Here is a 16,339-nt window from a genome sequence, read left to right on the forward strand (position 1 = left end):
TTATCCATCCTCATTGTACAGCCCACAATCAACGGGATCCTGATGATAGCAGTGCTTTAGCCCCAGTAGCACATCCCGGAGCTGTTATCTGAGCCGATCCATTGGTTTTTTGGCTTACTCCCTCCCGCAAGCGGACATCTGCAAAGGTGCACAAAGTCAAAGATGAGCACTGAACTCGAACACTGCGGATTAGTAATAGCATGTTTCACTGACCACAAATCTGTTTATTTCATCATGATGTGAAGAGATTGTGGGAAAAAGTTGCTTTACAGCGATTTAGGGCCTGCTTCTTCTAAATCCTTACCCTCATGTGACACACTGGGGGCATTTGTGTTCACGTAAAAAGGCTGGGTTTTATCACTGCAAAGCGTCTTGCACAAATGAAAGGGAGTTATATATGAATCTGCCAAAGCAATGCAATATGCAACACAGACTGTCGTCTAAAGAAATTTAGGACAGGGGTGATGCATCACTGCAGCAATTGGAATCGACATTTTTATTGACGTCCGCTCTAATTATCAATGTTTTAGTCTCGCTTGCTGATGTTTCTGGAGAAGTTTACTCCAAAAACAAACCCAAGCAAGGGCTGCAGAAAATTAAATCGCAGTTGAAGTCAGCTTGCATTACATTAATCAAGGGATGACGGTTCCTTCAATTTTACTGTCAGCTCCGTATGTCAGCGTTTACTTAGTAAGCCCAAAACAGACTAACAGTAGATGATGTGCAGTATGAGCCTAATAAATGAATACTCTATTAATTGCCACATCTGTTGTGCCCCACCCACAAACCCACTTAATCTACCTGCCTTATCTGATCCAATGAATGTTCATTCATTTCTGTGTCATTTTCGGGAAGCTGTAGTAATGTCCTCTAGATATTTTCCTGGCCTGATGGGAAAATTAGCTAGCCAGGGTGCCAGCTGGCACCGATACTGTTCATCACTAATCTAATTGAGAAAACTGAGATCAACAACAAAGACTGCTGTGTACACTCTGTATCTCTCTCTATTATACTGCAGAAGAGTTGAGCTTCAGAAATGCACATATTCAATTCATCTAAAACATGCATGCAAAATGTGAAGACATATTCGCTTCATACTAATTACATTGGGATTTGATTTCAGGATGGATTCAGTGATGGTTTACCTTTCTCGCTGACACAGCTTAATATTGAACTACCTAGAGTTTCTCTCTTTCAGTACCGAGGGCAGCCGTGGCCTAAGTAAGCCGTAAGCCATGGTAAGAGAAATAGGTTTGAGGCTGGAAGGCTGTTGGCTTGATCCCCTGGACCGGCAGGTGGTGGGAATTGAACCTAACCCCCAATTGCTCCCCAGGTAGTGAGGTGGTCGACCATCATTCCAGGTGTGTGTGCACTTATTGACACTAAAAACTAGTGAAAATTTAAAAAAATTAAAAAATTCATCTCAATATTTTATTTGTTTACAGAAAATGTCCCGACTCTTTAAAACATTTGTCAATGCAGACTACTGTCAGTCCCTCGGTATCGTGGCCTCCCCCGGGACAATTCCGAGCCACCGCCCACAGGCCCAAATAAGGACTTCCCCCCTTGTTTTCATGTTTTCATTGTTTTGTTCATGTGTTTGCCCTTTCATTGCTGCTCATGTTTTTCGTACTCTTGGTGTTTGTATAAATTTTTTTTTTAATAAACCCTCTTTCATTGGATTCCATAATTGCGAGTGTTCATCCCCTCACGTCTGGCCTAACACACCATGACAACTACGGAAACTTTGGAAATTGATGGTAATATTTTCTGAATGTAGCCAAAAAAGCAGGGAATAATTCAGGGAATAAATTAGCACTAATAAGTTAATACTTAAAATACCTCACTGTTATGTTCATGTGAGACTCACACGGGTGGAACTTGGGCTTCCAGGTGGGCACAGGCTCTGAGTGGGTTTGTACTTGCATTTTTACTAGAACCCAGTAGGGCTTCCCAAATGGGCCCCATTGTTACAGCCCACCCTGATCTCACATGGTTATATCTAGGCCCAGTATGCAGTGGACAACCCAGATGGGGCCCATGTTTAGCACCTTCTGGTCCCACCTCTGACCCCTGATCGGCATCCATACGTGGGGCCAACGCACAGGCCATGTTAACTGGGATGTGACAGATTTCCCTCACATGGGAAAGCTATAGCTTGGGCTGAGCAGGAGATGTGTGTTCTAAATGGTAAGGAGGTCAATTAGCTCTGTACGTCAGAAATGTGATGTCTGGTATTAAAGATTCTGGTGGAAAAATATAATTAATAAAATACACAAAAACACCCTCATCAGTAGATGAGTTGCTATTTACATTCAATTAGAAATGGACACTACAAATTACAGCCATTACACATTTTTATTTTATTGCTTGCAATCTGTGCTGGATTTTGATTGACACTGACACCCTGGGTTGTTGAGTCCTAGGATTAAAATGCTTGCTGCTTGCTGTTGCTGCCATTTTTTTGCTTTTGTGATTGCCACTTAGAAGATGCACCATTTTAAATGTTCATCTTTGAAACATGGAGGCAAATTTTGATATTTGACTTCAAAAGGTTAATCATCCTATTGCTAATTCTCCTGCATATCTCATCAAACATCTGCCATTTCAGTCTCCAACATGAGCCAATTATGGTTACTAATATTACCAGCCTTATGTCCCATGTGTGTGAGCAGATTGAATCGGTGTGTGTGTGTGTGTGAGAGAGAGAGAGAGAGAGAGAGAGAGAGAGAGAATATGTGCTTGTGAGTCTCAGCTAAACCTTTCCTCTCATTTCACATGATGAACTCATAAAGAATTCATACCAGGCACAGTTCTAATTCAGTACACTTCCTTTTCTTGGCTCTACATTGCTCTTCTATTTAACTCAGAAATGAAGACAAAGAAAATAAATGACCAGATATTTTTTATTCTCCTCTTACATTTTGTTTAGTGCCTTTTGTGCTCATAGCCCTTTTTTCAAATGGGTGGACTTAACAGGTTTTCAAATCAAGACAGGTTACATCCCAGGTTTGAATTTTGACAGCTGTTGGACATAAATACATCACTGGATTGACTCCATGCCGCAGGTTTCCTTTTACTGGTGAAATATATGAGTGAGAGAGCTTTAGAGGAGACATAAAGTGAGCTGATTTTCATTCCCCTATGGATTAACTAAAGCAAGCTTTCATTAACTCCCACCATGAATCTAATTACTTCCTATTGGGAGTCATTAAGGACCCTCAATGTACCTGGGCATTAAGTGTGGCGAAGCACAGTGAATTTGTTTCCTGCCCTGCTTGCCCTTGTTTTCGTAAGCCGTAAACTGTCCAATAACAGCAACCACATTGGCTGTCCAACAACATTGTGTGAACAGTTCATGAGAAATGGACCAATATTTGGAGCATTTCTCCATTACTTGGAATAAAATCTATTTAAATCAGCTTATATAAAAAAAATCAAGAATGTGTCTGGTGGCTGTTGTTGCCTAGTGGGCAATGAGCACACCGCATTACACAAATAAGTGTCCTTGGGCAGGATTCCTAATGCTACATTCACTTTCCAGTGTAACAATATTAATGCAATATGTCAGCAAACATTTAGTCAGCATTATATCCACATAGGCCTATGAAGCAAGGAATTAACAACATTCTGCTTGGGTCCATCCATCAGCTCCGTTATGGCAGTGTCACAAAGGCTCTACGCTGGTCTACTGGTCATATTCTAAGACCACCAGGTATAACAGCCAAGTCTGTAGCTTACTTCTGTAGTTTCTTCTTAAGTTTTGCACTGGAGTTATGAAGCTAATATAATACAAATGTATTTTTGATTGACTTTGACTTTCCCCAGGGACTCCACAACCACAAATCTGGGAGTCCAAACTGCCATAATTAATCTTGTCCTCTCTGGGTGGGTTGAATGGTTGTGTGTCTTCCCGCATGGACCCTTTTCACATTTCTGGGTTCTGACTTCCTTTGGTTTTTGTTAGCAGTCCACAACTCGAAACAAAGAATGCCATACCTTGGTTTTCAAAAATCTCCGACCGTGCTAAGGTCTAAATGGATCCAAGCAATCCGAAGAGATGCGTGTCCCAATTTTCAAGGGAATGCGGTTGTACTGTCAAGTTTTCGATTCCATACATGCTACTTAGCAGCTATGCACATGCAGAGACCCACAATTTTTACCCTCTGATACGATGATTGAGCACTGTATGGATGATGGATGTACTTCTGCTGGGAGTGTTTTCTGATATTGCGCTTTTAGGTTATTTGAATATCCTACCTGCTGTTTAATTGAAGTGGCGATACAAAAAATATATACACCATGGTAGTACACGAAGGTAGCATTCATGTCTGCAGTCGCCAAAAAGGAACGTTGGGTCGATTCATGCTTGGATGTGGTACTGTAGCCTGCCGATTCTCTTGAAATAACTTTTACAAGCTCAATAATGTAGAACATTACTGAAATTACAGAATATTAACAGCCAGGACAAGAGGGAGAACATCAATGAGGAATTTAATCTTAAGCATCTGACCACGACTATGTTTCCCCCACCACCCCCCTGGAAAATGAAACCCTCCATTGGTTTTACACTGTGGGTTTGAATAATATGTTATGATATGTATTGATACTGAAGCATGGAGTTAGAACTGAGCCCTCCTAACGTATCTAAGTGGAAAACAAAAATTACTGCATAGGATATGTGAAGGGTCCTTGGCATGCTAACCAAATGTGATATTTTCTCTTTCATCTCAGCATTTCATCTGAGCATGTTAAGCTTTCCAATGACATTACCTTAGCGGCAGTTTGATGCTTCATATGCTATGTGAACATGCTAGGCTTTACCATCGCAGAAGGCCTAGCTAGTGCATAGAACAGGACCAGAAAGAACCTGGCAGAAAGATACCTCTCTAGGAGGACACTACTGTGCTAAAGACTAGTACTCAGATAACATGCCCCTGTATGGTTAGCCCAACTGGAAACCAGAATGTTTTGACCATGGGTTCCATGTTGACTCCATATATGGATGCCCACCACTATGGTGTCCCACTGGGGTCAGTGATGGGACCAGGATGGGCTAAACATGGACCCCATGTGGGTTGTACAGCGTACATGGAGACTAGATGGGATCTGTGTGAGATTAGGTTGGGCTGTAACAATACGAAGCCCAACTGGGCCCCAGAAACAACACATGTACAGACCCGCTTAGAGCCCATGCCCACCTGGAAGCCACCTAGCCCATGAACACCCATGTGTGAGCCCCACATGAGCATGTTGGCAGGGTACTAACAGGTTACAAACTCCATGAATGTATTAAGGCTGTAAACTGGAATATTTACATAAGGATTCAGTTTAAAGTAAGAAAGTATGGTCATAGCTGCCATCAGTGATAGTAAACCATGTGTGAGGGAATTAATGTATATTCCCATTATGTATATTACTATTAGTCTTGTCTGCCCTAGCCACGCCTGTCCATTAGTGTTTCCACCAGTGTCTCCTTTGTAACCACGCCCCCTTGTTAGTCACAGGTGTTCCTTGTGAGTCTCTTGTTAGTGTCTGTATAAGTACCCCTTTGTTTCAGTCATCCCTTGTCTGGTCTTGTGCGTGTTGTGCTAGTGCACAGAGGGTGGTCGTTTTTAATGGGATGGGAGTGGTATGTGTGCTGTTAATGCAATTCTGCTAATAATCATTGTATTTTTACAATGTACTTGTGATTACTGACCTTTTTTCTGTAACTCTGCAATGGAGTACCTTTCACTTTTTTGTATTCTGGTTATGTAACGCCATCCCTTGTATTCTGTTACATCCCAACTATGTTTAGGTTAAGCGGAAAACTTGACCAAAAAATTTGATTTGTCAGTGAAGCATTTCTTTAAGACAAGGGGGAAATACGCAGGCAGCATTTTTTTCTGCTGCATACGTTTCAGCATGTCCTGGTTCTATCTCCCTGCACAGTTCTGAAACCCTGCCTTCAAAAAAGCTCTGTTTATTCAGCACAGCATCAGCTTTATTTGCACTGTTAGAGATTTGATTTAGACAGATAATAAAAGGTCATTCATGTACCGGTGAATTTCCACCGTGTTCAGGCTCAGCACACTGAACAGTTGAGAAGCACGTTCCTCCGGACGTCCTCTTGGTTTTTTCTCTGCACCCTCTGTGGTTTTTAATGTGTGACCAAAACAAAAACATGCCCCAGATACATCTGTAACTCTGCAGCTCTTTCGCCCAAGATGGCTCATATGAGACTCAATCTCTCATTTTCACTCTACGCGATTCTGACTGTGACCTAATTTACAAGCACTTAGGGCTGAGTCTGTGCACGGCTGCACTCCCCAAGCCCATCAGCGCTCAGAAATGGAAAGGGTATCTACTGGCCCATCTGACTTATTTATGTAAGCACCCAAAGGAAAAGCCCGGCTGGATGAACAATGCCGCCCGGCCGGCTCGCTCTGTCTTCAGAGGCAGCAGTGCCCTCAGATAACCTCCACATACAGTCAGCATTCATTAGCCAACCCCACTGAGCACAAACGGACCCATTTAAGTTTGTTTGCTCTCTCACTCTCTCTTTTTCTGTCTCTCCCCGCGTTGCTGGTTGTTTTTCCAATCCTTCCTCTTAGTGACGGTGGATGCTTCATGCTTCATGCTTGCTGGTCCTTTACATGTTTGTTTGCTCATTGCTGACCAGGGACTTGAAGTTAATGAAACACATGATACATCTCTGTATGTTGAAAATCTCTCTCTATATTTATATATATATACAGTGAGTCCAAGAAGTATTTGATCCCTTGCTGATTTTCTTTGTTTGCCCACTAATAAAGACACTATCCTTCTGCACTTTTAATGGTAGATATATTCTAACATGGAGAGACAGAATATCAAGACAAAAATCCAGAATATAATTTTAAAGAATATATTTTAATTAATTTGTATTTCAATGAGGAAAATAAGTATTTGATCCCTCTTGCCAAACACACTCAATACTTAGTGGCAAAGCCTTTGTTTGCAAGCACAGCGGTGAGACGTTTGTTGTAGTTAACCACAAGTTTAGCACACACACCAGGGGGAATTTTGGCCCACTCTTCTTTGCAGATCCTCTCTAAATCATGAAGGTTGGTGGGCTGTCGCTTGGCAACTCTGACCTTCAGCTCCCTCCATAGATTTTCGATCGGATTGAGGTCTGGCGACTGGCTGGGCCACTCCATGACCTTAATGTGATTTTTCTTGAGCCAATCCTTTGTTGCCTTTGCTGTATGTTTAGGGTCGTTATCATGTTGGAAGACCCAACCACGGCCCATTTTCAGATCCCTGGCAGAGGGGAGGAGGTTGTCCCTCAGGATTGTGCGGTACATGGCTCCATCCATCTTCCCAGTGATGCGGTGAAGTAGCCCTGTACCCTTGGCAGAGAAACACCCCCAAAACATTATGCTTCCACCTCCATGCTTGACGGTGGGCACAGTGTTCTTGGGGTCATAGGCAGCATTTTTCTTCCTCCACACATGGCGGGTGGAGTTGAGGCCAAAAAGTTCAATTTTGGTCTCGTCTGACCACAAAACCTTCTCCCAATAACTTGGTTCATCTTTCAAATGATCATTGGCATACTTGAGGCGCGCCTCCACATGTGCTCTCTTCAGCAGGGGTACCTTTCGGGCACTGCAGGATGTGAATCCATTGTTGCGCAAAGTGTTGCCAATTGTTTCCTTGCAAACTGTGGTCCCAGCTGCCTTCAGGTCATTTGCTAACTCCTGCCGAGTGGTTGCAGGACGATTTCTGACTGTTCTCAGCATCATTGCCACCCCACGAGGCGAAATCTTCTTTGGAGCACCGGGCCGAGGTCTGTTGATTGTCATGTTATACTCTTTAAACTTTCTGATAATTGCACCAATAGTTGTTACTTTCACATCCAACACCTTACTAATCTTTTTGTAGCCCATTCCAGCTTTGTGAAGGTCAACAATTCTGACTCTGAGGTCCTGTGACAGCTCTTTGGTTTTACCCATGTTGGAGACTTGAAATCTGTGTGATCTGTCTGATTCTGTGGACAGGTGTTTTTCACACAAGTGATTAGTGAGAACAGGTGGCTTCAGGTCAGGTAACAAGTTGATTGGGAGTGTCTAACTGGTCTGTAAAAGCCAGAACTGCTAATGAATACTAAGGGATCAAATACTTATTTCACTCCATGAAATACAAATCAATTAATATATATTCCTTAGATTTATTTTCTGGATTTTCTTTTTAATATTCTGTCTCTCCATGTAAGAATACATCTACCATTAAAAGTATAGAATGATCATGTCTTTATTAGTGGGCCAACGAAGAAAATCAGCAAGGGATCAAATACTTCTTGGACTCACTGTATATATATATATATATATATATATATATATATATATATATATATATATATATATATATATATATATATATATATATATATATATAATGCAGTGCATGAGCATTTTCTGAATCTGTAGACCCCAGCCTTTCCATTGCATCTCATGAGCAGCGGACACGTCTCTGCCGTGTCTAACTGGTGGATTCATGTGTCTATCATCTGCCTCTCATCTGCCTCTCATCTGTAATTGGTGGATTTGTGCGTCCGTTTTGTGCGAAATGGTAAAGTCTATATAATATCTTATTCATATAATCCAGATGATTCGTCCAAATGAGTTAAGGTATGTTTTCACAGGTAACATGAAGAATTTCTCAAATCTGACTTTAGTTGTTCAGGTTTAGGGTTCAGAGTATCTTTTCACACAGTGCTCTAGGTCGCATAGGGTCTCATTATGGTGAAAGCTAAACTTTTTCTGAACATTTTGATATTAATTATTGTATAATTGTGGTATTACCTAATCTGCAAGTGCCTGTAAAGGAGAATTTAAGAAGATATGCAAACATTTTGAACAAAAGGCCCTTGAGGGTTAATTACTCCAGAGGGTTAATGAACAATTATACACGTTGCTCGAGTTCCTCAGTTGTTTGAGTGTGTGAGTTCTCCTCCATGTTGCTTCCATGTCTGTGATTACATTGCGAGATTACATTGATTAGAGTTTCTGAATGTCAGTTTAGATTCATTTGAGTAATTGCCCAGCCCTAGTTAATACAGACGAGCTGCAGCTAATGATGCTAACCATCTAACTCAGGTAGTGACTGATAAACCCATGGGATAAACTCTTGGAGATATTGGGCGGTGAATACACTCGACTCTTCTCACTTCAGTGTTTATTAGCTTATAATTGTACTATTAAGAACTCTTAACTGCTAAAGGTTGTATTTCCCAATTCTGGACTAATGCGCCTAAATGGACTAAATAGTCACAACAGTATTAATGAGAATCTTTCATTAGGAATGTAATAAAAGAGGAGGTTAGTTATATTAAAGGATTCTTCAATGCTTAAACAGAATAACTGGACAAGCATAACCAGGTACATGAAGCTGATGAGTTACTGCTTTCATGTCTGCTATACGATTCAAAATGAATTACATAACTCTAGTTCATTTAAACAAGGTGTAAAAGGCTGGGTAGTGTACGCACAATAATGATAACTGTTTATCCAGTTTAAAATCATGCAGAAATAAACCTATTTCTTTGCCAGTCATCGTGGCCATGCAGTTTGCATTAAAACATATTTTTGACTGAATCCTTTAACCTGGAAAAGCTGCTGAATCCCAATTGAAAGGCCTCCTAAATGTTTTGGATACATAGCTTTGCTTGTCAAGTCATTTACAGAACTTATTTTTTTCAGTCTAAAATACATCATTTTATTCCCTATCTGGGTGTCTGATTGACTGACTGACAAATGACAGCTTTCTCTGACTGATAAACAGCAACTAGGCCACTGACGGACTACCTGAAATTACCTTTCAGCTCTATCTGCAGCCTCTGTCAGAGCTGTATGTGCCAGCAAACGTTTTCATCGACAGTGTCAGTGTTTGTTTTGACACTGCAGGGATCACTGGGTTCTGTGCAGATGGAGAACTGTGCTAACGAACATCTCAGAAGAACATCAAAAGCACCAAGAAAAAGGCCTTTTACAAATGACATTTAGTATGAACAGTCACCAAGCACATAAACATAAGTCCGTTCATCGCAGTAAAATCATTTACAGGATTAGAGAGTTGCGGCTGTCTTTCTGAACTAATTTCACTGTTGTGGGGAAAGTCCCGCCCACAGCTGAAATTTTGATTGGCCTTGCCACTGTGGTGCACTGACTTCTGTCTCAACCCATAAGTAAGTCTGATATGTGGCAGTATGTGCACATATATTATACATTTTATATACTATATAGACAGAAGTGTATATACATATGATAATGTATACATTGTATACATGTATGTCAATATCATATATTAAACACATGCATAGTACATGTATCATATATATGTTTTTAATTGGCAGGGGAACTATATATATGGACACACAGTATGTAGTAAACATATTACAAGTCACACTTTCATGAAAAATGGACCAATAGAAACGTTTCACTGAAAGTTAAGAAGGTTTTGGAATATGGCCCATATAAGTACACTATATGTTTGCATACACCTCTTCTAATGAATGCACTCAAGTGATTCCTCACAAGAAAACTGCATTTATCTTTTTTCAAAGATCAGTTTTTCAGTTTTATTAGTTTTCTACATGTCTGTATATTTCTCAGATACCTGAAGCCTTTTCACAGTACTGTATGTACATGGATGTTCATTTTTCCTTTATATTATACATTGCTCCACATACTACCACACACAATGCAATAGGTTGCCCATGAAATGTGCAAAAGTATAAGCTAAAAGTTTCATCTATTATTTAATACGTGTTCAGAAATGACATTAAAAATGGTCAAATTAATTCTATGTATGATGAGAACAGAAGGGGAACTAAAACTGAACTGTGAAACCTAGCTGGATAAATCCCACCGAACAGTCAGCAGAGAACAAGCAGGTGTTTGGAAAAAAAGAGGCTGCCAGGAAAAAAGTAGTAGTGTGTTCCGAAAAGCACACACTTTATGTTTGCTAATGCAGGCGGCCTGTGATAATCCACTGAAGATATAAAGTACAAAATCCATTTGAAAGCTTAAAGCCATGCCAGTTTAATAACTTTGCTCACACACCACATTTCTGGCTTCAGAATGCAAAAGCAAAATGCAGAAGGCTGAAACCTTAAATTTGGTGTGTCCCGTGTCTGATTCAGTTAATGAAATGCCCCACAACCTTACTACAAATGATTTGTGCAGCATCGCATTAGGTTATCAATTTCTACACAGACTCGCTTAATGTAAATGAAAAAAATGTTTTAATATTTGAAACAGTCAGAATATCGCATATTGATCAATTGGATTAATGTGCAAAAGTCTGTTGTTTAAAAGCTATTAATCTGAGCAAAGCCATTCAGCCCAAAGTGTATTGCTTGGATGCTATGTTCAAATGTTCTCTCACCTCTAACTCTAACAACTGACTGAATTTTTATGACCATATCTATGTATTGTAATAAGTGCAGGAGCTTCAGCCTACATACAACACTGAGCTCCCTTTATTTCAATATTTTCTGTATTCCAAATAATATTCGGTGTTTCCAAACTATTATTATTATCGTGATAGTGATTTATTATTCCAGGCCAAAATACATGATTTGTCTGCAGATAACCAAAAATGCTAAAATATGCTGGTTGGGAAAATATTAAAATCAATATTTGGAGAGCAGCTTGTTCAGTCTGGTTGAATGACGTGTGTGGAGTGCAGTTTTCAAACAGTGCCACAGATTGTCAATGTGATTAAGGTCAGCACTGTTACTGGGCTACTGTAGGACATTCAACTTTTTTATTACTATAGTTTCTTAGCCCCACTGAGGCCAGATTTGTTGCTTAAATTTCCCTCCATTATTCAATTTTAACATGATGTCTTTGCTATCGGTCTTTGACGGTCACAGTCACATGTTCAGTGTGTGGAACCTCACTGATGTGCCATGTTGGGGGTATTGTTGCAGTGACAGTAGTAGAAGTAGCTTACTTTTGTATATTTTGTATATTTGGGAGCTTTAAAAAAAATAAAACTGAAGAAGCAGAAGCAAATGAGAGAATACCATTGCGGGACAAACTTAGCCAAGATGTCAGAGACTCTCATTTGGATAAACTTTGATCTTTTAACAACACTGATCCAAACGGCCTCTAAAAGTTGGAATGCTATCATCATCGCTGCCTTCAACCTTGGACTTGAATATTACCAACTATCTTGTTTACAGCATAAATGTGTTTACTTCTGAGCAGTTCGGAAATGATAACTCCCTGAAGCACACAGACATTTCGTGGGTGTAGGACGTCTTTTTCTATTTCTATCAAAGAACTGGGACAACACAGTTCTAACAGTAAGCTAAGGTAAGCTGTTCGCTGCGACAACACAAGACACTTGTGCACAGCATAGCAGCCTTCATTTGCCTTACATTTTGCTCCCATTAAAGCAATATATTACAAACATATTACAGATGTCATCATCATGAAAAAATGTTGTCAGTAAGTGGACATTTTACAGAAAGTGGACTTAACAAGACCGGATTAGCCCTGCCTGGGTGTCTGTTATCAGTGTGGTTAATCAGAAACAATAAATCAGAATCAGAATCTCTTCATTCTGCCATGTATGTTACACATACAAGAAAATGTACTTGATGTGAGCAACACAAGTATGACATGTAACAAACAAACAGACTGTTAACAGTTATTACACTAAGAAAGAAAAATACTCTAAACAGTACATAGAATAAGAATAATACCTTAAAAAAGTATTAAAAGTAATAAAGAGCTATAAAAACACTATAATGCAGATATAATTATATAAACATTACAGAAAATGTACATCTGTACAGCTGTGCAAATAATCATAGTGCAAATGTTATGCATGGTATGTATCAGTACTGTGCTGCAGTTAGGTCCAGTTTGCATGGATATAACATTTATATTATATAAAGATATGAAGTTAGCTCTTATATAAGACAATTTAATCATCCTATGACATTTAAAAGTAAATAATCAGAGTTGACTACAGAACAGCCCTTATTCAGAATACCTCCAAAATGGTGCTTAACTTAAACCAAACTTGCTCCTGAGTCATGTGTCAATGACAGGCAAGGATGGCTGGGATTTCAGTGTTTCAGTCTTTCCTACCATTCTCCCAGGTGGGCTACTTTAAGACAGAGCTCTTGATAATGTGATCCAATGCACCGTATTCAACTTTCTAACACTGAACTCTGCATCTCCTTTAGAGTGATTGTTGACTCTATCTAAATCTCACTCACATGCTGAGGTTTGAGAATACAATTTGGGAATTCGACATTGTTAAACCCTACAAATCAGTGTTGTTGTTTTATTTTCTCGTATGATGGTAGTGGAGCAGGAGAGCGCACTGATGGGAATCTCTGATAGGTGCAAGGGGTTGAGATCTGGTGATAGGCCAGAGCATATGATTTGCATTATTTTTTGTACCGAAACCATTAAGTGACCCCTCGTGCCCTGTTGACAGGGACACTGTCATCCTGAAGGGGACGAGTGGATAGAAATGGTTCATCATCAGACTCAAGGGGTCTGTTTTGGAGATAGGATCACTTTTGCATTTCACTTGTCCAAATGAAAAGCCAGGTGTTAACACCCCTAAAAAGCATTGTGATTGGATTATGATGGGACCACTCACACCACATTCTGTGGTGGTCAGAGATGTATCTCATCCACATTTAATACAATGCCTTTCTGTGCCCGGATTACATCAGGCAATTTGTTGGAGAAACGTTAATATGAGTAATATTGACTTTGCATCTTGACTTCTCTCGCCTTCTTGCTCTATTTTTCCTCTCTCTCTCTCCCTCCCTTCCCCTTCCTAGCCAAGCGAGCATGAACCGCACTTCGCAAAAAAAACAGTAGATGAGAGTAGTAGTTCCTTTGCAGTTTAAATAGTCCATCACATTTTCTGATAGAGCCGTTACGGGAATGCGAGAACCATCTGCTGTTCCATCATGTTGAAAAACCCCCACCGTTACTCTAACTGAACCATTGTTTACAGGAAGCAAGATGGAAACGATGTACAGGTTGCTGTGCTTGGGAAGTCCAATGGGATCTCCAAATGCCAGGGGTAAACTGACCTATGGATTCAGGCCTGTGGTATCATCTTGATGTGTACCACATATGCACTCGCCAACTTGTCAATGAGACGGTAATAGATGACTCATCTGACCAGAGGACACTTTCCCACAGATATTTGAATGCAGATATGCCTTGAATCAGTTGAAAGGTCTTTGTGACTGAAGCTATTGTCATCAGTGCCCTAATAATGAGCTCAGATTCAGAGTCACTTCTTTACCATCTTGATCCGAAATGATTCACCGTCCATGTGATTTCATTATTCTGTGTTTTCAGTCTTTCTGAAGCCAAGAATAGCATAGCATAAGTGTTTACCCATTCCCTCTTCCAGAGGTTTAACTTTAAGGCACCTTGAGAAGAGCCATGCATATGACACAAATGAAATGCATGTCTTTCTCAGTGGTCTTGTCTAGGATGCCTGCTTCTAGCAGGTCTAGACAATGAAATTGGTCCCCGGGGAGATATAAATGCTGACTCACTTCAGGCTTGTTAGTGTGTGTGAAGAAACAGGCAGTGTGGCGATGTTCCCATCTATCATCTTCCTTGTGATTCTATAATGACCCGCTCCACTGCCTGCGAACATCAACACAACCGCAGCAGAGTCATACTGTTGCGCTTGGTACAAGGGGGGTTCTCAGCCATTTTACTGCCAGAAACTGTCTGGCTGCTGTCGTTCCTTTTCTGTGTAAAGCCAGTAATTGAAAATAACTGATGGCGGATATCCAGCCCACAGCCAGAGAAAAAAGAGGTCTCAGCAGCAAACAAACGCATGTTAAGGTCCTACCTTCAAGCATAACCCCCATAATGTTATTAATCTGCAGGAGTTATGGGAACAGTAATAAAGACCTTCGGCTGCTGCGTCACTCTTTCTTTGCTGTATGCCCTTGGATGGCGGCTCTTGCTGCCATGGCAACCATTTATTTTGCTCAATCAATTAGTACCTATCAGGCATCACCCACAGGGCCGTGTTAGGTCATTTAAATGGCTCACCAGCTTTTGCTATAGGCCTATGGGGCATTGTTTGACTTTCAGCTTCACACCCAGGGAATACTTTAGCGTAATGAAAAGTTAATGAAGAACTCAATGCATTTTAAGGTGCCTGCACACACATCACCAGCACATGCACTACTGTGAAAGACTTTATGTTGGACTTTATATACTGCTACATGTTACCTAACCCAATGTGTGGTCCATATTCACATATATACATGGGCTTTCTAGTGACACTTCCCCTCAAAAACAAAAACTTCATATGGACAAATGGTGTGTTAACATTTACTGGAATACATTACTGGGCGAGTGAGTTTCCCAAAAGCATCATAAAGCCAAGTAGTATGTTAACTAGTGCTTACAAATGTTTTTCTAAACCTTTCTGAACTAAAGTACTACATAAACCCGCTCACAAATCAAATACTAGTCCGACCTATTCATTATTCAGTATGTTTAGAGCTAACTTCTGCCAGCAGCAACTAAAAGCCATAGGCTTTTCATTTTTGAGGAGGGGGGAAGTGATCCACTTCTGCATGAAAACAGAGGAATAATAATAATAATAATATGTATGATATAACATATTTCTATTACATACACATAATTAATTACAAATAAATAATTCAAATATACACAATTTTACATAAACCACATGTTGTGGATATAGCACTGAGTTTTGGTTGAGGTTGATATTTTGACATACAATACTATGTTGGATCAACAGTTAAAAATATCTATGGAAGTTGGCAATTCATAATGTAGGAGATCATGTGACAGAAAATGACATTTATGTATTTTATTTATACAAATGTATAACAATCACGCTCCACCAAAGTTACATGGTGCAGCTTTCCAGGCCCGGAGTGGTAATGACAGAGTGCTAATGTGCCATCGACATGATTATTAAGCTGTTATTGTAAAGTAAAATGGCTACATTTGGTTCTTTTATTAGTTGGTTTCGGTGTCCAAACAAAACGAATACATTAAAAACAGGCAAATAAGTTCTCCAAATTAGTCATATTACTTCAAAAATTCCTGGTTCCATCATGTCGGCTCGTTAACCTCGACTACTTCACTTCACCACCACTGAGCATATTCGCAGACTAGCAGGCTAGAGTTGTCTGTGTTGCCACAGTGCACTGATGCAGGTCGCCATTTTGTCTGCTGTCTTGAACAATATGACATTTCACTTCATGTCACTGCACATGGCCGCGCTCGCAGCCCTGCAGGAGACCAAATCTGTCCAAGGGTTAGCATGG

This window comes from Salminus brasiliensis, chromosome 17, assembly GCF_030463535.1.
Source record: "Salminus brasiliensis chromosome 17, fSalBra1.hap2, whole genome shotgun sequence".
Classification (NCBI taxonomy): Eukaryota; Metazoa; Chordata; class Actinopteri; order Characiformes; family Bryconidae; genus Salminus; species Salminus brasiliensis.